The sequence below is a fragment of the Mesoplodon mirus genome (assembly GCF_964341445.2).
Source record: "Mesoplodon mirus genome assembly, chromosome: 19".
NCBI classification, from domain to species: Eukaryota; Metazoa; Chordata; class Mammalia; order Artiodactyla; family Ziphiidae; genus Mesoplodon; species Mesoplodon mirus.
In genome coordinates this window covers 1,277,740-1,301,752 of record NC_138995.1, presented here as the reverse complement: position 1 = coordinate 1,301,752, position 24,013 = coordinate 1,277,740, and the positions used below count along the sequence as shown (strand labels likewise).

Genomic DNA, 24,013 nt, shown 5'->3' with positions numbered 1-24,013 from the left:
TTGGGATTGACATGTATACACTAATATGTATAAAATGGATAATAAGAACCTGCTGTATAAAAAATAAATAAAATTTAAAAATTCAAAAAAAAGGAAAAAATTTAAAATAAAAATAAAAAACGCTAACCATCCTCTAAGCCTTCAGCCAGTTGTAATCTTTTGTGCAACAGTAACATCAAAGATCACCGATCCCAGATCCCCATGACAACAGTAATAATGAAAAAGTCTGAAATATCACGAGGATTACCGAAATGTGACACAGAGACACAAAGTGAGCAAACGCTGTTGGGAAAATGGCGCCAATAGACTTGCTCGACGCAGGGTCACCACAGAGCTGCAGTTGGCAATGCCGTAAAGCGAGCTCTGCCTGGGTTTCCTGACAGCTGGTGTAGGTGCGGACGGAGCCTTGGTCGGGACCTGCCGGGCACTTGTGGCCCAGGACAGCCCCGCACAGGTCCTCACTCTCCCAGGACAGTACCGGCAGCTGCCTCTGAGGCCTTCGGGGAAACTCAGGCAGGTGATGGAGTTGAAGGCAGTTTGTGCGTGAAAAGGAGCTCTTTTCACTTTTCTCTACCTTCTTAGGTTTCTGCAGGGCGCTCACTGTTTAGAATTAAGCGCAGGCGGTGATTTTTTTGTGATTCGGGACATGGATGCAGGTGCCTTGCAGGCAGGCAGGGCTCCTTCCACCTCTGCAGGCTCTGCAGTGAGCTGCCCTCTCCTCTCGCGGTGCTCACAGGTGCGGGCCGCCTGAGGGGCGGGGGCTGATCCTGACGGAGGGCTCCAAGGGCTCCCAGCTGCACCTCTCCTCTGGCTCAGGAGTCGCCAGCCAGAAGGAGGAGGGAGGGGAGCATCGCCGGGCGGGAGTGAGTAAGTAAGTAAGTAAGTAAGTAAGGCGGGAGCATCGCCGGGCGGGAGTGAGTAAGTAAGTAAGTAAGTAAGTAAGGCGGGAGCATCGCCTGGCGCTGCCTGTGTCACAGGTGAACCTCTCCTCTCTGCACGTCAGTTTCCCCAAAAGTAAACCAAAAGGAAGGACAACGACCATTTGTCAAGAACAGGACTTGCCAGGTACTATATTAATCCACACCTCCTGTCTAAGTAATGTGAAATCTTTTCATCTCAGGACCCCATTTATGTTCTTAAATTACTGAGGACCCCAAAGAGCTTCGATCCACGTAGGTTGTATCTACAGGTATTTACCGTATTAGAAATACCTGAGGGGCCTCCCTGGTGGTGCAGTGGTTAAGAATCTGCCTGCCAATGCAGGGGACACGGGTTCGAGACCTGGCCTGGGAAGATCCCACATGCCGCGGAGCAACGAAGCCCCTGTGCCACAACTACTGAGCCTGAACACTAGAGCCCGCGAGCCACAACTACTGAAGCCCACGAGCCACAACTACTGAAGCCAGCACGCCTAGAGCCCGTGTTCCAAGAGAAGCCGCCGCAATGAGAGGCCCGCGCACCGCAACAAGAGTCGTCCCCGCTCGCCACAACCAGAGAAAGCCCGCGCGCAGCAACGAAGACCCAACACAGCCAAAAATAAAGAAACAAAGAGACACTTGAGAATTTTAAAAATATTCACATTATTTAAAAATAACAGTAATGTGGGCTTCCCTGTTGGCACAGTAGTTGAGAATCTGCCTGCCAATGCAGGGGACACGGGTTCAAGCCCTGGGCTGGGAGGATCCCACATACTGCGGAGCAACTAGGCCCGTGAGCCACAACTACTGAGCCTGCGCGTCTGGAGCCTGTGCTCCGCAACAAGAGAGGCCGCGATAGTGAGAGGCCCGTGCACCGCGATGAAGAGTGGCGCCCGCTTGCCACAACTAGAGAAAGCCCGCGCACAGAAACCAACACCCAACACAGCAAAAATAAATTAATCAATGTCAGATGCAGGCTTGTGACATCCTGTCACATAGGGGAGGACGTAAGTCAGGCACCAGCAGATAAGCAAAGCTTTCACTTTGGCATTGGTGAGTGCAGTAGGGGGAGTTCTAAGACGGCCTCTAGGATCGCCATCCCCTGCTGAATACACACCTTCCTCCAATGATACAATCACACTAATTAAAAACTAAAATAAAATAAAAATTAGCAGTAAACCCATTACATGTTAACAGAAATAATGTTTTTATGAAAAGAATAGTCTCTAAAGTAAGGAGGACACTGCAGTGCTTACAGGTGCTTTCCTCTTGGCTGTTTCACAGCAGACAGTGGGGTTCGCGTCTGTGTCTATACGCTAGTTTGGTTGAGGCACGCGACGCAAATGTGGCCCCACACGTGTGTGGCTGGAAACGCAGAGGCATTTCAGTAGCCCCGTCGGACCCCCCGGCAGGCCCTAGCGACTAGCTTCGAGGTGGACTCTGCTACCATATCGCCGACCCTTTCCTCCTCTGTTACATTAAAATCCATTGGTCTCTTTCGCACATTGAAAGGATTTTTACCCAGGCATGCTCGGGCCGTTTGGAAAAATCTAAGTTCACGGGGTCCAGTGGATCTCCCAGTGGAGACGCACCTCACACAACCTCAAACACAGACACAGCACTCCGCCCCGTCACCTCCAACTGTCAGCAAAGTCAAACCCTCTGAAGCTGTCAAGCCTTGCACAATTCTGATTTTCACGCGAGAGCGCCAGCTTTATCACCAGCGCAGACTCTGAGCTGGTCTCGCGGGCACGTCCTGGAGGAGACTCGGGCCCCCGTGCTGCACCTCGGCTCACAGCCACAGCTGCTCCCCCGGTTTCATTGCCAAACCATTAAAGAGACAAAACTCAAGAGCTGAGATTCAGTACGACTGGTATCTTGTTGCTGCCTCATCAAGGACAGCGTCAGCTGTGGGGACCCCGTGAGCACAGCCCAGGCCGAGGCCATCAGAGCAGAGGTCACCTTGTGACAAAGGCAAGTGGCGTCTCAGTGGCTTTGACGTCACAGACCTTGAGGGTTCCACGGACCACACTCTGAGAACTGCGAGATTAACCACTCATCACCCCTCCACCTGGCTCACGGGGCCGAGCTCTGTTTCCTGAGGAAGAAACTGGAGGCTCGGTGATGTCAGTGCAGGGCCCCAGCCCTGCCACTTGTCTCTAGCGGGACAGGAATCTGTGCGTGGCCCCTACTCCCACCCCACGCAGCCCAGCTCTCTGCCCCCCCAGCCTCTGTTAAGGCCCCCTCCCCTCCACTGGGGACCTCAGACGGCCAAGCCCCCAGGTAACTCCCCCTCCCCCGGCCCCCCCGCAGCCCAGCGATGACCCAGGTGTCCGTCGAGCCTCAGAACAAGAACACTTCACCACAGACGAAGTGCAATTCACCCTCTTTCACCCTCAGGACCAGCGTGAGGATTGTTCCAAGCGGCCGATGAGCGGCAGGGGCCTCGTCTCCCAGGCTCTGGTGCTGCTCCCACCAGAGCACGGCTCTCCTGACCCTCACGCCCCCCCCACCTGCCGCCTCCCCAACTTCTCCCTGGCCCTGCCCCCCAAGCTCAAACTCAGGCACCACCTCGAGGAGTAAAGAGAGAGCTGGGGGGCTCACATGGGTCATGGACGCCTCTCCGCGTGCCTGCTGGCCCCAGGCCCTCCTCTGAGGACCACCCTGGTAGCATCAGTTGCCCCGCCCAGTGCCAGCTGCTACGCCTCCCAGACAATTCCTTCTCAGTCACCAAATCCCTTCGGAGCCAGGGTCCTGACATGAGCATCACTTGGCTGGACTGAGCACCTGGAACCCCAGGCCCAGGCCAAGCAGAGCAACCCTGCCCAGAGACAACCACTCCCCCTGGCACCCTCCTTCCCACCGAGCCAGCAGGCGCCTGTGCTCTGGGCCGGGGTCCCCAGCTCTTCAGTCAGGCTGGGATGGGAGAGCCTGAGAGGGCCCCTGGCCTCGCAAGGAGGAAGACAAGGGAGATGCAGGCTTGGGGGACCCGAGCCTCCCAAAGATGCAAGACCCTGAAGGACCAGAGGCAGCGCAAGTGCCCTGGGCGGTGGGCTTGAAGCTTCCTGGGGTCGGAGGGAAACAAAGTGCTGTGCATCTGTGTGGCGCTGACACCAGGCACCTACTGCCTGAGAACATGCCAGAACCCAGCAGGGGAGTGGGCGTCCCATCGCCCCAGGCCAGCCCAGCCCCGCCTGCAGTTAAAGGAGCAGCAAGGCACCTGCGTCCACACACAGCTGCCTGTCCTTACTCAGTCTCTCTGGTGAAGCTTCTTCCCTGGCGTTTTTCTCTGCAATTTCTTTAATGCATGATTCTCAGGCCCCTTGATCCTCCAGAACCAGCTCAGACCATGAGCTCAGTGTGAGACACCAGAGCCCTGAGGGAGGGGCTCTCCGGGGTCACCCAGCCGTGCGCACCACGCTAGGCGAGACCTGTCGCATCTGGACGGCCTGAGCAGCCAGCCACTGGACATGTGTCACTAGCCCAGGAGCGCTGGAGACTAGAATTCAAAGCCCCGTGCAACGCACTCACTACCCCAGGGCCCATAAATCAACGCTGAGCACCTAGGGAAAAGTGTTAGGGTCTCGGGACTTTTGGGGAGAGGAAGGAGTGGTGGGGAGGAAGGGGAGGGAGTAGTGGGGAGGGAGGGGAGGGAGGCGTGGGCCGTGGGAGGGCTGGGGTTGCCACCAGCTGGGGGCTACCCGAGGGCTTCCTGGAGGGGGAGGCTCCTGGTGAAGGTAGCAGCTAAAGAGGCACTGCCCCAGGCGCAAACCCCGATTGACTGGCTGTAATGACACGATGCCCCCCAACAGTGAAGCGCCCGTTCGGGCTCCACATGAAGCCGAGCACAGTGGCTCCTCAGCTACACGGTGCTCACGCTCCTGGAACGGCCAGTGCGGCTTCCAAAAGGGCAAAGGGCCCTTTGTGTCCACGCACAAAGCTCAAGAAACTGCAAACAGGCTTCTTACCTCCACCATGGTGACTTCAGGCACCCCCTGGACCGTCCACTAAGTGCCGCTGGCTCCGTCCAGCCCTGTGACAACCAAAAAACCGCCATGCAGGCCGATGAGGTGGGTGAGACCGGCGCCGGAAGAGACCAGCACCGGAGGAGACCAGCACCGGGCAAATCGAGAGAAAACAAGCTCTGGGCCCGGTGCCTGCTGGGATATCGGGATGAGGAGGCGAACATGTGAGCAATTGAGTGGATACTAACTCAGCACACCTGCACCCCTGCGGCGTGCGGCCTTCACAAGAAACACGTGGGCCGCCGTGGGGCCCGCTCAGCCCGCAGTGACGGCCAAACCGCAGACCCAGAGCAAGCGGGAGGGCTCGCCGGGGCCAAAGACCAGATGTCCCGGCAGGCGGCCCTGCCCTGGGCTCCTGTGTGGTGGGGGGAGGAGAGGTGTGACGGGGGTGGCCTGAAGGTGACAGGGCGGTGGTCTCCAGCTGGGCTTGTTTGACATTCAGGGGAATCTCGGTCAGCTGAACTGGAAATGGTTTTCGCTGTAGCTAGTTTCAGGGGAACAAGCGGCTCTAATCTCAGCTAATCAACCACGAGATGAAAATCGGGGAGCTGGAGGGTCAGGGTCTGGCCTAGTCATAGGTAACCCAGGGGTATCTGGGGTCCTCAAGGGGGTCCTGTGGAAGAGTGAATCAACTTCACTTCATTCGGGGAAGTCTCTGCAGTAAGCCGTCTCCCAGGGTGCTTCGAAAAACAAGGGGTTTGTGAGGCTTCTTACTTGCCCCTGTTTTCTGGGAGCACAGGCTCAGAGGGGACGCTGCCCATACACAGGCTGCTCCAGCATTTCCCAGGGGAGCCCACTGCCCGCAGGGCCCAGCACTGGGCTGGGGAGTGCGCCGATGTCCCTGCACCCACGGCGGCCCCTGCTGGAGGTGGGGGAAGTGGGTGACCCACACAGGCTCCCGGAGAGGGGGCCGCAGGATTCGCTGGCTCGGCCCTAGCCAGGCCGGCACCGGGCCCCACGCCCTCGGCGGCGCTTTGGCATTCACCCCGAGGGCCTCACACACTCATCAGAGGGCAGAGCCTCGCGGGAGCTCCTAATGGCATCGAGTAAGCCAGCACGAGACATGGTGTCCCGATGGCCCAAGGGCGCTGCATGGCACACCCCGCCCGGGCCCTGGCACCGTCCCTTTTCCGAGCACTGTTTTCTGGGTCTGTTCCCAGGCAGCGCCCGCTCTAACCTCTAACTGCTGCATCTTCTCCCACGTGGCGACAGCTCCTCTGCGTCGTCCAGGACAGCTTGAGTTCTGAGCCTCAGCAGGTCAGGCTTCACACACGTCCCCGCGGGCCTCCCAGCCCAGCTGGGAGTGAACCACTGGTGTCCCCCTCCACACACCAGAACTTCCTCGCTTTTAGCCCCTCGGGGTGGGAAATCCATCCAGAGCACAGTGCTGGTCCTTGTCCCCTTAAACTGGGGGCGCTGCCTGTCCAGGCGCTGTCATAGTTAAGGGCTGGGGTGCCCAGCTGGGGTTCTGGGGCTGTCTGCCTGTCCCGGCGCGTCCCTTAGCACGGAGCAGGTTGTCGCGGATTTGTTTCCCACCCAGGGCAGTGCTCCTGCCGAGTAGCTCTGGCCCCTCTTCTGCAGGCGCCCAGAACTCTGGGCCCAGGCCCAGCACTGGTATTTTTGAGGCTCCCCAGGGGGTGGGACGTGGGAACGGCTATTGTGAGAATGGCTATTGTGAGAACCAGGAAATAGAAATCGGAGCGACTGAGCGAGGGGCTTCAGAGGGAGGGCCTGACGCACACCAGGTCTGGGGAGCCCTGGACCACCCAACAGGGCTCCTGAGAGCTGTGTGTAAAGTGAAGCCAGGGCATAGGCTTACTCCTGGGCATCAGGGCAGCAGTTTGGGGTCCTCTCTGACTTTCAGAAGTTCCCTTTTTTCATTTGCAGGGGCGTGGGGTGCCCAAATTAACTTATTTCCTGATTTGCATCTATGTCCTGGGTAAGGGACAATAAAGCAGTCAACCTCCCTGTCAATGACATGTCCCTATGCCAAGAGAAAAGAGAAGAGCAGTTCAGACAGCAGGACCAGCACAGCGGTGAGGCCAGAACTCCCGTGACAAGTACCTTCCCTTGGCCCGGTCTTAACTGGGCGCAGGGGCACCTGAGCCCAGGTGTGTGACGGAGTGACGGGAAGGGTATCAAGAAAGGCCAGGGGCTTCCCTGGTGGCGCAGTGGTTGAGAGTCCACCTGCCGATGGAGGGGACACGGGTTCGTGCCCCGGTCCGGGAGGATCCCACATGCCGCAGAGCGGCTGGGCCTGTGAGCCATGGCCGCGGGGCCTGCGCGTCCGGAGCCTGTGCTCCGCAGCGGGAGAGGCCACAACAGTGAGAGGCCCGCGTACCACACACACAAAAAAAAAGTCCAGGAGGAGACCCGAAGCCTCACAGCAGGGGCTCGGTTTGGTTGGAGAGGTAACCTTAGCGTCAGGAGACCGTCCAGAAGGTACCAGAAACAAAGCTTGAAGCTAGGAACAGAGTAAGCAGGAAAAGCTGTCCCAGCTGTGCTGCGTCGGTCGGCGCCCACGCAGGAAGGCCTGCAGAGCTCGCCTCCCTTTCACAGATGAAGGCAGAAGGGGCCACGGCTCAGGTCTCGGGACCGTAAGTAATGCGGCCGGGGCTGGCCTCTTAACGCCAGTGCCCAGACCTGGGCCCCGCACACCCTCAGTGGCCACAGGAGATGCTCACGCCCAGGCAGCCTCCATCCCTTGAGCTCAGCCAGGTCAAGGTGAGGGCGCCCTCCCTCCAGTGAGGCCCCATCTTCTCATCGTCCCCCATCTGTCCCTCGGCTCTCTCTGGGGACAGAGCCCCACCACGGCCCCAGCTTTCAGGACGCCCGTCCTCCCTGACGGAAGTAATTCCCCATTCCCACCTCCTTCCATCCTGGAAGTCACATTTGGGTGACCTCTGGACACACAGACCTCCTCCCAAACAAGTGTCCATGGAAAATCTGCTTTAATGAGCATCACAGGGGCCCAAGAGAAAACTAATTTCGGAGAGGGTGGGGATGGGGTCAGGGTCCTGTGCCTTTGGCCTAACGAGCTTTGTGGTCAGGAGTTCAGCGGCTCACCCACAGGGGACAGGTGACCGCCTGAAGGTCTCCCGGCCTCAGTTTCCTCATCAGTAAAACCGGGAGAACTGGAGGTCCCCCTTGACAGGGTCATTGCTGGGTTAGAAGGGCTGCTTGTAGCGGGCTGGCCTGGAGACCCTTACCGTCAATAAGGACCACCTGGAGGAGGGTCCGGCGTGGACAGGCGGCAGGCAAGGGGCAAGCGGGGCGCCGCTGTCTGCGGCTGTCACGTGACCACGGCCGCACCCACTCACACCCGCGCTCTCCCCTCATTGGTGGATCAGCAGGATGGACAGTCGTGAGCACCAATGGAAGGCCGGGCATCAGTTCGTCCCGCTTGGCCGACACCCTCCGGCCCTTGTAAACAGGCCGCGTCCTCCCCTGGGGCCCGGACGGCTCGAAGCATAGCAGGCCGCCCGCAGGGCCATTGACCTGAGGGCTAGCTCTGGGGTCCCAGGTCTTGGCCGCTCGCATGTGGCCCTCGGCCCAGCCTCCGCTGGCGCTTGGAGTCACAGCAGAGGTGACAACCGGTGATCTGTGTCCCTGCCCATGATTTTGAAAGCACTTTCCATACAGAGTCTCGCCTGGGAAGTGGCGGGAATTAACTGAAGCCTGAGGTTCTGAAAGCCGGGCAAGGCAACGGTCCCACGCACCAGCTGGCCCAGAAACACATCTGGCTCCCCCGCGGAGGGCTTCTTCTGCCACCTGACGCCTGAATTGTCAATGCCTTTGGCTGCAGTGTTCCACCCAGAAAAAAGATGAAGTCCGAGAGGAAGAAGCCTGGGGCCTGGCCGTCCCACGCCCTGACCTCCCTCTCTGGTGCTGGGTGTAGAGGGCGGTGGTCAGCAAAGCGGGCCCCACGAGAGCAGAGCTTGAACACTTCGGGCGAGGGGGTTCAGGAAGGCTTCCTGTTTCTGGCTGAGGGGCCCGAAGAAACACAGCACTCTGCTCTGTTTATGACCCGAGGCAACACCACTCAGGGCTTGTGGTCCAGGGACAGAGCTCAAAGGGGAGGAGGCCGGAGGCCCGGGTACCGGCCAGCCTCAGCACACGTGAGTGGCGAGTCTGCCAGCGGTGTCTCTGGGTGTCAGCGGTAGGGCTGGGTACCCTTTCTATGTGGCCCCAGGTGGCACCGTCCCGCTTGGAAAACGTCGCACACGGGCTCCGCCCACAGCCAGACTGACACAGGCTGTCACCAAGAGACTGGAAATGCATTCCTGTAATACCCATCAGGACTTTTGCCCTGGAAAACAGAGTGCTTAAACGAATGAATAACAGACGGAGGGTCCTAATTTTACACCAGTGAAGGCTGGCCCCCTCCCAGCTTCTTCCTGCTCCTAACCCCCCCCACTTCCAGAGGAGGGGAGAGCGCTACCTAAATGGAGTCCAGCCACCGGGCCAGAACTAGGACACGTGACCAGTCCTCGTTCATGGGGAGGGAAGGCACCAGGGACCCAGAAGAGCCGTTGGCAAAGGAGTGTCTCCCCTCTCCTGGCCCTGCCAGCCACCAGCGGACAGGACCCAGCACAGGAGCAAACCGAGGGAGGCAAGAGGGGCTGGGCAGGGGGAGGCAGCCCTCAGACGGTGCTGAAACCAGGCCCTTGCTGCTGGAGTGGGGGCCCAGCTGCCTGAGGGCCCGTGGCCTCACTCCCGCGGGTCTGCATCTTCTGGGGTCCACGCTGTAGCTGGTGGAGCTGAGGCCAGCCGCGCGCCTCTGTGCCTCCTCCACCCCACCCCCGCACAGCTGCTGGCAAGCAGCCGGAACTTCGGGGACGTGAGGCTGTAGATGATGGGGTTGATGGCGTTGTTGGTGTAGACACAGGTGCGGCAGAAGAGGAGCCCCCAGGGGTCCGGGAAAGGCTGGGCCACAAAGGAGTAGCACAGCACCAGCGTGCGGCAGGGCATCCACAGGGCGGCAAAGAGGGGCACAACCACCACCAGCATCGTGGTGACCTGCAGGGCGGGAGGGCAGGGGTGGGAAGCCCCTGGCACCGGCACACCGAGTGACCGAGGGACGTGGCTCCTGCCTCAGGGCATGTTTGCTAAGTGATGAGAACATTAACTACGATAATCGCTTAAACGACCACTGCGTATGGCTCTGTGCTAAACGTTTCCTGTGCAGGAGCCCAGGGCCGGCATTCAGAGCTGTGCTGGTTGATACGCTCATGAAATAGCCCCACTTCAGCTGGTAAATACTCACTGCCCTGAGCCCCCTGGCGCACCCTATCCGCCAGACCTCTCAGACGCCCAGCAAGTGAAGACCGGTTGCCTGGAGCGGGGCCTCGGGCCCGGGATGACACAGGAAGGCCCCAGGTGGACGCTGTGGCTGCTGGCACTTAGGTTACGTCCCCTGCACCGGGCCCTCCAGTGGTTCCGTCATCATCTCCACATAAAGGACAAGGAAGCAGGGAGTTCCCTGGTGGTCCAGTGGTTAGGACTCGGCACTTTCACTGCCAGGACCCAGGTTCAATCCGTGGTCTGGGAACTATGATCCTGCAAGCCACGCAGACAAAAAAAAAAAAAAAAGGGAGAGGAAGCAGAGGCTCAGAGTGAAGGATGACACAGCACACGCACCATGAACCAGCTTCTCCTGCAGCCCGCCTGTGCTCACCGCTGTCCCGAGGGGCCCAGCCAGCCACGGTCACATCCCCTTTCTACACCCCAATCTGTTCTTTCAGCCCAGGAGTGAGTCGCCAGGCCCAGAAGACAATCCTGTCAGGAGGGGGGCTGAGGACAGGGATACTCTGGGCTCTTCCACCTAACTTTCAGCTGCCAGCCCAGGGTCCCGGCTTCTCTGCGAGGAAGGAGGGTCAATGGGAGGGGAAGGGGCATGTGTCCCGGCCACCTCCGAGGGCAGCCTCCACTGACCCATGCAGGGAGCTCCCTATGGGCCCCAGAACTGAGGGGAGGTCTCAGAGGGGCCTGGTATCTGCTCTAGTCTTGGGCCCTCCCTGCTGCCGCCTTCAGGATGCAGGGGCAGTGGGTGGGAGCATGGGTGCTGGAGCCGGCAGGCGTGAGCTGTGTGACCACTTCCCAGCTGTGTGACCTTGGGCAGCCCACTTAACCTCTCTGAGCCCCCCTCTTCCATTTGTGGCACCAGGAGAATAGCAGTGTCCTTCACGGGTCTGTGGAGGGGTAGTGGGGAGAGGGCTCCCCATGAAGTCATCACTGTTTTGCCCCAGGAAGTTTGACATCTCTGTGTCCATAGTTTTGTTCTGGGGCCATGCTACACCCCGAGTGCCAGCAGGCCTTGGCCGCTCTGTGCTTCTGGCTCTCCCTCTGCCTCTGTCTCTCCTTCTCTGTCTGTCTCTCTCTCTCTGTTTCTCTCCGTCTCTCCATCTCTCCCTCTCACTGTCTCTCTGTCTCTGTGTCTCCCGCTCTGTGTCTCCCCCTCCACTCACATCTCTGCTGCTCGTCCACAGGGGCCCTCTCTGCTCAGCCTTCCCCCTGCCTCAGCCTCTCCGAGTGCCCGTCGTGGTTACATGTGGGACCTGTGCACACCTGTCTGAGGCTCCAAATGTATGGGGATCCCCCTGAAACTGGAGGGGGGTGCGGCCCCTCCGCTCAGAGCCCCGGCCCCCTCCAGTCAGAGCCAAGTGCTTCCCGGGCCCCCCATCCTTGCTGACCCTCGGTGCACCAGGCCCTCCCCCTGCCCCCTTCCCCCGCTGCCTGGACCACTTCCTGGGTGTCTGCTTGGTCACCTCAGATCTTTATTCAGTCATCACCTCAGCAAGGTCTTCCCGAACTTTCCCCTAAACTCCCACTCCTCCGGGCTCCATTTCTTCCTCTGACAGGGTCCATGTTTACTTGTCCTGCCATGAGCCCCGGGGGCAGGATGTTTATCTTGTTCTGTTCTCCCCTGTGTCCCTGCATCCTCGCCTGGCACACAGTCGGTGCCCAGGGGACACCTGCTGAGTGAGTGGGTGGACGAACGTGGAGCCAGCACCCCCTCTCTGTCCATTCACGCCTCTGCCGCATCTCCCTGCCTCTCTGCAAACCAACCCCGCCCACCCCTGCTCCCCACCGGCCACCCCTGCCCACCTGCTTCCTGGAAGAAAGGGAGCCTCTGGCCCCGGGGCAGTTGCCTGTTGCGCCCCGCCTGGCCCACGAGGCTGCCTCCCCTGGGTTCCGGGCTCTGGCCAGTCCTCGCCACCCCCATGCTGGCCCCCAAGCTGATCCCTGAGCTGTGGCAGGTGGGCCGGGGAGCTCTGGATGAAGACCCTCCCTACGAGACTGCAGAGGATGGTGGCCTCCAGCAGGGCATAACGAAGAAGACGGTGACGTCCAGCAGGCAGATGGGCAGGTACAGGCTGCGGCCCCTGGTGCCCGCCAGCATCCAAGTCCACCAGGAAGAACCAGAGCAGGCAGTAGGTGGATGTGGTCCCCCAGACGCCGGCCACGATGCACGCGGCCTGTGCCCGCATCGGGTGTCAGATGGCGAGGTACCTGCAGGCCACAGGGCAGTCACGTGACCCACCCGCCAACCCCTGGGATTGGGCCATGGAGGGTGGTCCACTCAGCTAATCAGATTCCCCGATGGGGAACCGAATGTGGGCGCAATGGTGCAACTGCCCCTTTCGTAGGGGACCTGGGAGGCCGTGTGGAGGCAGCTTCGGGGACTGGCAGAGCAAAGGTGCCAGTCTTGAGGGGAGGGCAGGGCCGAGTCGGAAGGTGCAGCCCCTCGAGGTCCGGCCAGGCCCACAAGGTTCAGAGTGCCCTTGCGAAGACCTTGACCTTTGTGCAAATCCCAGGGTGGGTTTTCTACTGTCCACCGCCAAAGGTCACAGGCTGAGGGGTCAAGGACATTGCGACCCTAGATGGGCACAGCAGGGGAGAACCAGGACCGGGCCAGGGTATGGATGTCAGAAGGCCTCGGTTATGTCCCCGTTCTGTGTAGCCCTGGATGAGACATCCTAACCCTCTGGGCCAATGTGCTGAAGGCCACGCAGCTGGGAAGGGGCAGAGCTGGGCTTGAACCCGGTCAGTGGGTTTCAGCATCCACATGCTTAGAGGCTAGATGGCCTCTCAGGTGTTAACTTCATAGTTGGAAGAGGCCCAAGAGACTGTCCGGTCCCAGTGCCCACGTTCCCGGTGGGGACACCAAGCCCAGAGAAGTGCAGGGTTACCTTGACATCCGCAGCAAGTCAGTAGCAGAGGTGAGATGAGAAGCCCGCTTCCCGGCGCCTGCCCCCACCCTTGCCGGGCTCCTGCAGGGTCCTACACAGCGCCCCCTCCATAAGTGGGGAGCAGACTCAGTTTACCAAGGATCGTGGCCAGGAAGTCCTGGCCTGCAGGAGGGGTTGGAGTGTACCTCCCTCTCCGCGGCGAACGCCGGGACGGAGGAGGAGGAGGCACGGATGCCCAGGTACCGCAAGCAGGTGATGCCCAGGCAGCTGGCGTGGCCGCAGACCCACTGCCCAGCCAAGCTTTGGAGACGTTGGGCAGCCCGGCAGCCACCAGCACAGTAAGGTTTGCCAAGGCCAGGCTGACCAGGTAGCATGTCAGCTGTGTGCATGTCCCGTGTGGTCAGCACCACCATGGCGTTGCCCACTGCCCACCATGCACACGAGGAGCACCGGGAAGACCGAGACCATCTTGTACTCAGGGCTGGGGACGGCATCACTGGGAACCAGGGACACAGTGCTGGGGCTGCCCGGCCCACTCCTGTTTTCCACGGTGGCTGCGCAGGTGCTGGAGGGGGAGGGGACTCTGGGAGGCGTCCACACCAGTGGCCGGGCCTCGCGCCGCTGGATGAACACCTGCCTCTCCAGAGAGCCCGGCCCCAGGGACACGCAGGGACCCGGCGCTCGTGACGTGACTGCTTGGCCAGGTGAGGGACAGAACAGGGATGCTCCTTCTGGCCTCTGCCGTAAATGCAGTCAGAGAGCCGCCTGCTGTGCCAGCCTCAGTCCCCTGGGACGTAAATGCAGACAACCGTCATACCTAAGATGTGAGACCAAGCGAAGGTTAAACCTGGGAGGATGCACGTCACGCCCCAGCCCAGCACCTCCTGAGTGCTCAGCGGCCAGCTACCCCTGTCACTAGGAAGCCACACAGCATGTCCAAGCCCCAGGCAGCTCGTCTGTGAAACTGGGGGAATCAAGACACCTGCTTCTCAGGGACACGGTGAGAGTCCCACAAAACGGCGAGGCACGGAAATTTCTGGGCCCGGAGCCTGGCACCTGTCGCATGTCCATTACTCAAGTTAAAATTGAGGCTTTAATCACCCTGGGCCTCAGTCTCCCATCCTTCAGGGGATCCTAGCTCGATCCCGGGTGGGCTGCGTGCAGTGGATGAGACGGGGGCGCCCAGGGCGTCCGCAGGGCCCCAGCCGCGGCTATGCGGCCTCTGCTCCCTGTTGCTCTGGAAACGCCAGGGTCGGCCAGCCCCCCTCCACCCATCGAGGTTCTCAGGCGCCCCTCTCTCCCGTCTCAGCTCCTGGAGTGATGGCAAAAGGGTTTGTATCGTGAGCTGATCGAGGGGTGAGGTCACAGCTGGGACTGGGGCAAACGGCCGAAGGCCCAGGGCACACCCAACACTGACGCCGCACCGCGCACCGCCCACCTGCACACGCGCACCGCCCACCTCCACCCGTCCACCCCGCAGGTGTCACCGGCCAGCAGTGCCGCGTGCCAGCTCCCTCAGAGCACAGCCTCGCCCCTGGCAGCCCCGCCTCCCCGCTGCACAGGCGACCCAGGACCAGAGCGGAGACGGAGCTCTACCGAGCAGAGGGATCCAAGGCTGACACCGCCAGAGCTTCACAGGGCGGCCCCCACTGTGGCCCACGGGGCAGGGCTGGGAGAGAGCTGGTGGCCCCAGGATGCCGGCCACACACCCGCGCACACACGCAATACACGCACAACACACGACATACCCGCAGCACACCTGCACCGCACACGCACGCGACAGTCACAGGGGGTTCACACACGTGCATACGCACGCTGCCCACACAGTCAGCCCAACTGCCCCTGTGCACAGCAACACGCAGAAATGCAGACACACAAGCACACAGACAGACACAACACACACGAAGCAAACCCCCCTGCACAGCATACCCGCCGCACACAACAATACACACACACATGCACGCACACACTTGACTCACCCCCCACACACCTGTACCCACAACACAGGGGCCCAAAAGCACACACAAGTACACAAATGCACATCACAACCCAGGCGTCTGTGCTGTAGCTACAGACACACACTGTCCACACTCACACACCCAGGTGCACAAGCACGCAGAACACACGCCACACACCTGTGCCCACAGGCGTCTGCAGACACTCCCACACACGGGTCCACGCGGCCTGAGGCCCCTCGCTCTGCTGGAAAAGAGCCTCTCTCCCGTTTAGCTGGAGGAGACTATGGCCCCAGGGTCACAGCAGCCGCCACGACCCCAAAGGCTCCACTTCCCTCCAGCCGGCGGCCCGGGGTCAGGACAGACCCAGAGCTCTCCCAGCAGCCCCCCACCCCCGTCTGCAAGGCCCCCTGCGGCCCGGCGCTCACCCGGCGGTGTCTCGGGGGCCCCCCTCCTCCTCACCTCCATCCCCCTCCTGCCTGCACGCGAGCCTGTCTGAACAAAGCCTTCTACCAGGCGGGCAGCCGGGACCACCGTCTCCCAGCTGAGAACTTACCCAGCGAAGAGACTCAGCACCTTCCTCCTCCCAGAGCGGGACAGAGGGAGAGGTGAGCCGATCGCACAGCAAGGCTTCTGCTTCCGCAGGCTGCAGTGCCGCCCGCAGGCTGCAGTGCCGCCCGCAGCCTGCAGTGCCGCCCGCAGCCTGCAGTGTCGCCCGCAGCCTGCAGTGCCGCCACAGCCTGCAGTGCCGCCCACAGCCGTGCTGCGTGCTCACGCGCACGAGCCCCCGCCCACTTCTCCCCGCCCTCCCCCCACCTGCCATCCTTGCGGGGCTGAACGCAGCCGATGCAGCTTCCCCCGCAGGGACACCTGTGAGAAGAAAGCCCAAGCCCCCTGCCTTCCCCAGGCCACAGGTTCGCCAGGCTGGGAAGGACCCCGCTAGCCCGCTGAGCCCCTAGAGCCTGACAGGAAGAGGCGGAGACCCAGGGAGGAGGTGGGGAGGGCGTGGACTGGTCCCCTTACCCGGGAGGCTGGGATTACTGGGGCGGGGGGCGGGGGGCTCAGACGTCTGGAATCTGAAGGTGAGTCTGGTGTGGGGACCGCCCCCCGAGGGCCTTCCACTGTGATCTGGAGAGGAGGGGACACTGAGCTGAGCGCCGTGCTGGCTGGGAGGCTGAGGCCCGGGCAGGGGTGCAGGAGCAGGACTGGGGCCCTGGCCTGGGGGCTCCAGGGAGCAGGGGTGCCCCACCCTTCCCGCTGGGCTGACACTGCCGCTGTGCACCCCCTCTTGGCTGGCCTTCGGGAACAGAGCCCGAAGGGGCCCCTCAGCTGGCTCAGAAAGCAGGAATCCCAGCTGTCACCCCCAAATGGCCAGCGGCCTGGCTCTTCCAAGGCATTTAAAGTGCAGATTGCAGTGCCAGGCCCGGATGCCTCAGGCTGGAGGGACCTGGGTAGCGTGCGGATCCCTGGCCACCAAATCGAGCATCCAGGCGAAGTGCCCTTGAATACCTGTCTCCCAGAAAGACCAGCGACACCTAGTGTCTTTTCTTGTTTCTTTACGTTTTGATTTTGGAACATAATATGCTCAGAGAAAGGTGCCCGAAACGTGAAACGACGGTTGAATGAATAAAGCGAGCACGTGGGTGCCATCGCCCGCCCTCACCCTGGGGGCGTCCCCATCACTGTCTTCTGTTGTGCCCGTCACGGAACTTTTTATAACCAGAGCCACTGCAACTGTGTCCTGCTTATTCCGCCGGCACCGGCGGGTGGGGACTCGCCTGGCTGTGTGTAACCAGCTCATCCGTCTCCCCTGCTGTGTGATTCTCTGCCGTAGGGCTGGGCTGCAGTATGTCCACGCAGGATGGACTCTCAGTGGACTTCTGGGTTGTTTCCAGTTTGGGGGAATCAGACGCCACTGTTGTGAACACTCCTGTACGTGAATCCTCGCTGAGTGCATTTTCATCTGCTTGGTCCCTGAGATGTGATTCCCAGGACCTGGCTGGACACAGAGATGAGCGGAGGCGGGGGAGGGCTGCTGGGGAGGAGAAAGGACGGCAGAAGAGACAGCATGCCTGGCAGGCTGTGGTCCTACTGCCCTAACATGGCAGCCCAGCTCCCCACTGGGGCTGCCTGGAACACTGGGAGGGCCACACGGAGGGCTCCGCAGTACCCGGTGGGCAGGGGATCTCCCTGGCTCTCCCTGCCACCCCTAACCCACCTCCTGCGCCTCTCCCCTCTCCTCCAGGGTGGCCCTCCCCTGGGAATTCCGCTCCCAGGACAGCTCTCGACTGCTGTCCTCCTGGCTGGTGCTGAAATCACCAGGCTGGACTAGAATCTGTCTTAAGCCTCACATTTGGCCCTCACTCTACACCACTCGCCTTGCTCTTGGGCGCGGGGCTCCTCCTTCTCTCTCTCGGACAGGAAAAAGGTGCCAGAGGGGCAGAGGCATCGCCACCCAGCACCGATGTATAGAATGCCTCACCCGCCCTGAGTTCTCACCCACTAGCTCATCTGTGGACAGACCACAGCCCGCAGACTTTCCCGCGTCTCCACCCTCCGGGTGCCCCTGGAGTCCTGCAGCCAGCAACACCCCGCCCAAGCAGCCCAGAAATCCTCGGTGGCTTCTCCCAGGTATGATGCAGTTACGGACCTCTTGTTCACGGTAAGACAACTCGCTGACAACTTAGATGTCCACTCAGAGTGGTTAGGACTTGATGCTATGTCCCCACAGCTGGATGTCTAGCAGCTAAAACAGATGTGGTTGAGAAAAACTGATTGGCATGTGATCGGTTGAGTTAAAGGGCGGGCTGCAAATAGTGGGTGAGCGCTCTCACCTGTTTGCAAAATGTATTCGTGTCTCATAGCAGCCATCCTCCAGGAGCTTGGCATGTGCCAGGCATGGGGCCCGGCCCTGGGCATCTTGTGTGGCCATCACAACTATCCCCTCATGGTGGCAACTGTTATCGTCGCCGTTTTTCAGAAGAGAAAGCAGAGCCTCACAGGCGCAAGTTGGTTAGCTCAAAGCCACAGAGCTAGTCAATGGTAAAGCTGGTATCTGAACCCAAATCTCTCCTTCTACAAAGTTGGTATCCTCGGCCATAGACTCCAGAAATGTCTGGAGAAAAGGGACACCCAGCACCTGGGTCACCTTGTTTCTCTGTCTGCATCGATAAATGTGTGTTGATTCTGTAGTTAGGAAAAGAGACAAGGGACTTCCCTGGTGGCACAGTGGATAAGACTCCGAGCTACCAGTGTGGGGGGCCTGGGTTTGATCCCTGGTCAGGGAACTAGATCCCACATGCATGCCACAACTAAAAGTTCACATGCCGCAACTAAGGAGCCAGTGAGCTGCAACTAAGGAGCCAGCCTGCCACAACTAAGACCAGGTGCAACCAAATAAATAAATAAATATTTTAAAAATACATTGTAAAAAGAAAGAAAGAAAGAAAAGGAGATTAAATGCCCCACTGAAAGGCTGCCTGTCTCATGGGATCCTTCCTGTTTTTGGTCCCAAGGCCCTCCACCTTGCCGCCCTGCTACTCCCTCGAACCGTCTAGACGTCTCCACGGCCCAGGATCCAAAGCGTAAATGTCTGGTCCTATGTCGGAGGCCCTTCTGGCTGGTTGGTGGCCACACTGTCTGGTTATTAATGGATATTTGAGCAGCACGCCTGGGTATTTGGCCATGGGTTCTGCTGGAATCTGGGCAGAGAGGAGTGGATGGCTCCAGGCCAGGGGAGGAAGGGGTGGGGTGGGAGGTGCTCCTGGAGATGAGGTGATGTCTGTGTAAAAGAAGACGGAGGCACAGGCAGAAGGCTGTAGGCGTAAAGAGACCAGGCAGGCTGGTGCTTGAAAGGGGAAAAGTCACACTCAGGCAGTGAGCTCACACAGAGGCTGGGCACCTGTGGGCGGGGCGCCTGGTCCCCGCCATGGCAGTGCCCCTGCCGCCTTGGTCCTCTGGTGCCGGGTGACTGGCCGCCCCCAGCGCAGGACTGACACTACAGCCGCCTTGTCATCCTGCCTTTCTGTCGGCGGCCCTTCTGCACGTGATGACGGCTGGGATGGTGTCCGGCTGTCTGGCTGGTGCCCACAGGGAGGATGGGCCGGCTGGACGGGGCCTCTGCCTCTCCCTGCAGCCAGACCAGCAGACAACTGGGCTCCCTACACGGCAGCTCAGCACCCTGTCCCCTGCGTCACCAAGGCCCAGCCAGATTGAGGGGCTGCTGGGGAGCTCAGTCCCCACAGGCAGGCAGGCAGGCAGGCAGGCATGCAGGGTCCCTTGGGGCCGTCCTGGAGCCCGGCCACCACAGTCTACTTGTCTTCAGCATAGGAAGCTGCCGGCTGGACCACAGCATGGCCTGCGGGTTCACATGGGCTCTGTTGGTGGCCAAAGTGGAGGAGGATGTTGGAGTGTGAAACTGCCGCACCCGGGTTGTCCACTGTGGGAGGGAACCCAGGGTCCTCGATAAAGGCCTCGAGGTGGGAACTGAGCTGACCTTCATCCCTTAGCTCAGTATTCACTCATCAGGACCTCCCTGGCAGCCCAGCGGTTAAGACGCCACGCTTTCACTGCTGAGAGCATCAGTTCGACCCCTGGTGGGGGAATTAAGATCCCACAAGCCGTGCGGCGAGGCCAAAAAATAATAATCATTCATTCATTCATTCATTCATTCACCAGAACCAGCCTGCCCAGGCCCTGCTGTGCGAGGGGCCCTGGGGCCACAGAAACTACACAGCTTTAGGCAAGGAGGTCCCAGGAGCCCTTCCCCCCAACCTCCCCGGGGCCTGTGAACCTCATGAAACAGGGGCAGGCAGCCACCCGTTGGCTGGGTTTCAGGGTCTCGCCTGGATGTCTCCAGGGAGGGAAGGAAGCCAGGTGGGGTCAGTGCTGGGAACCCCATGAGGCCAGGATGGAACCTGGAGGGACCAGGGGTCCCACAGGGGTCAGCACCCCTGACGGTGGAGCCCATCCTTTCCTGAGAGTGGAGCCCTCTCACTGCGTCTGCGTAGGGGCTGCGATGTGAGTGGGGTCTGGATGAAGATGGGGGAGTGTGCACGTGTGTGCACGTCAGGGCCCGCACATGAGCCTGCGCCCACTTGTGCCCCTCACCATGTGACCATGAGCTAGTGCAGGGGACGGACAGCATTTGAACGTCCAGGAGCCTGAGGCCCTCCCAGCATGGGACCCCAAACGCCCGTACTGGTGCGCCCTCTGGTGACAGCCCGAGGCATCCGGTCACTTGGAGAGGCGAGAACTCCTGGTTCCCTCCTCCTGGTGGATCCGTCCAGCAGATTCATTTTCGCAGATGTGGCTTCAGACAGAAGCCCTTGTGCGGGGCTCACCCTCGCCCCTGGACAAACTCATAAAGACACACACGCATACGTCGAGGCATTTGGGGCGGGGTTGAGGGGATGAGCCCTGAACGAAGGCAGAGGGCAACCTAAGCCCTGCACCCACCCTGGCGTCGGGGCACAGAAAGCAGCAAGCACAGCCTTGCTGAGCTGAGGAGGTGGGACACACCGGCTGGGGCTTGAGGGGAAGCTCCCACCCTGGGGAAAACCTCAGGAACCAGCGGAAAGCACTTGGGGGGGGGGGTGGTCCGCGACACGGAGCCAGCCGTGTATGGCATTGGGAGAGACAGGTTGCAGATGGAGCCTGCGGACGGGAGGTGGGCGTAGAAGGCTCCCTCCCCGGGAGCACGGACCAGCCCTGGTGACGCCTAGAAGCAAATCTTAACAGGGCCCAGTGATCTGCTAAAACCACCTGCTGGGGAGAAGAAAGCCTTGCCTTCTTCGGGAGTAGATAATTCATCCACAATGTCCCACAGCAAATTGAAAATACAAGTCGTGAGATGAAAAAGGACCAGATCGCTGAAAACCAGAGGAAACGCGGCAGACCCCAGGGTGATCCAGATGCAAGAACAGTCAGACGGGGGTTTTAACATAACCGCCTGCCGCGCCCTTCTTGTCACTGCCTAGGAGCCTCCCATGGCCCCATGGCTCCTCAGCAGGGCACCCAGCGCCCCCTCCCACCTCGGAAGCAGCTTTGCTTCACCCCTGTAAAGATTTGTGTATAGATTTGTACACAGAAGCTTGGGATCCATATGTTACAATGCTAAACAATTACAATCTTGTAAATATTGTGAGATATCACAATCACCTGTAAACATTTGGGCCATTTCTGGTTTTTGCCTTTTTTCTTTCGGTTATTACGAAGAGACCTATGAACATCCTTGCTGGGATGGGCAAGAGAGGCCCAGGCCAGTGGTTCTTACTCTTCCCCGGGGCCTGTTAACCTACAGGCCGCTGGCCCGCAGCCAGAGATTCTCAAGCAGCAGGAGTGGGGCGGGGCCTGAGAATGTGCATTCCTGACAAATCCCCAGGTGCTGCTGCTGTTGGTGATCCAGGGACCCCACTGTCTGGGGTGGAGCTGCTGATCCCAGGCACTGCTCTCACTAATGCCACGCCGTTTCCCAAGGTGGTCGTGGCCCAATGCAGATTACCACACCTTTAAGTTCCCATCCAGCACTCCACGATTATGGCCGTGAAGATGTCTGTCACAGCCCATGGCCACAGCTATTTTATACGATAAGTAATGTTAATGCAGGCCCATTGGCTCAACTGACCCAAAGGCCCTTGCCTGATGGGACCACACCTATTGTCCCACAGAACGTGGGGGGATGTGCCAGTTAATGTCACAGTGGCTGCCGGTGACAGTGACCCCAGATGACCAGGGCTGGATGAAACAGATGTTTACGTTTCTCTTACGTAACAGCCACAGCCAGAGTACCTTAATCTGGAGACAGCCTCATTCACTAGGTCACTTGGGTTTTGTGGTCCAACTGCCTGGGGTGGAATCCCAGGTCTTCGACGTTGCAGTTTCTATTTCCCTGACTATAAAACGGAGAGAATGGTGGGGCTGCCTCCCAGGATTCCACGAGATCGCGGGGCACCAGGCCTGCTGTGAGTCCATATAAGGACAGACGTTTGTGCCTGTCACCTCCTGTCTCTTCCTTCCCTCCTCCGAGGGAGGCAGCAGGGGTGAATAGCCCCACTTCTTAGAGCCGGAACACTGAGGCCTAGAGAGCACTGCTTGCATCCTTACACTTGGGGACTCAGTGGCTCAAGGTCGGGGATTTAGATTCAGAGAGACCTGGGTTCTAATCCCACCTTGGCCATTTTCTGTCTTTCTGAATGCCCCTCCCCGCCCTCCCCCATACACACATGCACACTCCAGATGTTGAAAACACTGGGGTTAGTAACCCCAGGTGGGGGGGCGGGGGGGCCAGCAGCGGCCCGGGGGTACAGAGCGGGGGCAGCGCACTCAGGAGTGGGTTTTATCTGGGGGCAGAGGGAGCTGCTGGAGGGGTCTCAGGCCGGAGTGATGAGATTGGAACCAATCTGAGATTTAGACACGTGGCTGAGTGCTGGGAGAGGGTAGGGCTGGGGCAGTGACGGAGCGGAGCGGAGCAGGAAACGGGGGGGAGGGGCTGGAGCTGTGGTCTTAATCCTGGCAGGTGGTGATGTGGCTGGATCCAGAGGCGAGGGGAGGGAGAAACAGGAGGACACTCAGAGATTCACCTATGAGGAGTCCCCTCCCCCAAGCCTCTCCCACCGCCTCTCAGCTCCCACCCTCCTCCTCTCCTCTACCATCTCCCTTCATTTCTTTCCTTTTTTAAAAAATTTTCATTTATTTATTGATTGATTTTTGGCTGCATTGGGTCTTTGTTGCTGCGTACAGGCTTTCTCTAGTTGCGGCGAGCAGGGGCTACTCTTCGTTGCAGTGCGCGGGCTTCTCTTTGTGGTGGCTTCTCTAGTTGCGGAGCACGGGCTCTAGGAGGACAGGCTTCAGTAGTTGTAGTACGCGGGCTCAGTAGTTGTAGTACGCGGGCTCGGTAGTTGTGGCTCGCGGGCTCTAGAGCACAAGCTCAGTAGTTGTGGTGCACAGGCTTAGTTGCTCTTTTTTTAAAAAAAGAATAGCTTTATTGAAGTATAATTCATATGACATAAAATCTACCCTTTTTTAAATTAATTTTTATTGGAGTATATGGTTGCTTTACAATGTTGTGTTAGTTTCTACTGTACATCAAAATGAATCAGCTATACATATACATATATCCCCTCTTTTTTGGATTTCCTTCCCATTTAGGTCACCACTGTGCATTAAGTAGAGTTCCCTGTGCTATACAGTATGTTCTCGATAGTTGTCTATTTTATACCTACTGCCAATAGTGTATGTGTGTCAAACCTAATCTCCCAATTCCCCCCACCCCCCAAAATCTACCCTTTTAGAGTGCACAATTCAGTGGTTTTTAGTATATTCACAAAGTTGTACAACCATCACAACTACCTGACTCTGGAATATTTTCATCACCCCTAAAAGAACTTTTATCCCCATTAAGTGGTCATTCCCCATCCCACCTCCCCCAGCCCCTGGTAACCTCTCACCTACTTTCTGACTCTGTGGATTTGCCTCTTCTGGATATTCCATGTAAATAGAATGTATTAGTCAGCTCAGACGACCATAACAGATACCGCAGACTGGAAGGGCTTCAACTACAGACATTTATTTCCACAGTTCTCGAACCTGGAAGTCCAGGATCCGGGCTCTGGCAAGAGCCCCCTTCCACCTTCTTGTGTCCTCTTACGGTTGGACTATGGCATCTCTTCTTAGACAGAGTTCGATCTTCTGTATGGCTGAGTAGTACTCTACCGTATGGATGGGCCACATTTTTTTTTTGGCCCTGCCACACAGCTTGTAGGATCTTAGTTTCTGGACCAGGGATCGAACCTGGGCCTTTGTCAGTGAAAGGGCCAAGCGCTAACCACAGGACCCCCAGGGAATTCCCTGGACCACATTTTACTGAGCCATCATCAGTTGATGGACACCTAGGTTGTTTCCACTCTGGGGCTGTTGTGAATAAC

The 24,013-nt window shown here is 59.2% G+C and overlaps 1 pseudogene across 1 annotated transcript; it reads right to left on the bottom strand.

The window, feature by feature from the left end:
• Positions 1-9,337: 9,337 nt before the first annotated feature.
• On the bottom strand, positions 9,338-14,942 carry LOC309794303 (thyrotropin-releasing hormone receptor-like; annotated as a pseudogene). The gene is made up of 7 exons: positions 14,883-14,942; positions 14,594-14,726; positions 13,270-13,883; positions 12,927-12,957; positions 12,597-12,821; positions 12,050-12,420; positions 9,338-10,037 (listed from the first exon to the last, which is right to left on the bottom strand). The product of its transcript is annotated as a thyrotropin-releasing hormone receptor-like (transcript).
• Positions 14,943-24,013: the final 9,071 nt, after the last annotated feature.